Here is a 378-nt window from a genome sequence, read left to right as displayed (position 1 = left end):
AATCAATAAAGAAATAGACAAACAAACAGAGACTCATGGACATGGACAATAGACTAGTGGTTACCAGAGGGTAGGGGGGAGTTAGGAGGGGGGAGATAGATGGGCTAAGAGGGGTCAAATATGTGGTGACAGAGAGAAATCTAACTACGGGAGGTGAACACAAAGTGTAAATATATATATGCCTCACCATTAAAGTGTACAGATAAAACTTATTGGATTTCATTAATCAATCAAAGTCACCATAAAAAAAATTATTAATTAATTTTAAAAAAATCATGATTTCCACAAAAACTTATTTATAAAATGGTTCAAGAGAAATTATCTAAAGTTAGAATGCAAATAACACACACACACACACACACACACACAAACACGCAA

The sequence above is a fragment of the Pteropus vampyrus genome, unplaced genomic scaffold, assembly GCF_000151845.1.
Source record: "Pteropus vampyrus isolate Shadow unplaced genomic scaffold, Pvam_2.0 Scaffold260, whole genome shotgun sequence".
NCBI lineage: Eukaryota > Metazoa > Chordata > Mammalia > Chiroptera > Pteropodidae > Pteropus > Pteropus vampyrus.
Note: the sequence above shows the minus strand (reverse complement) of the source record.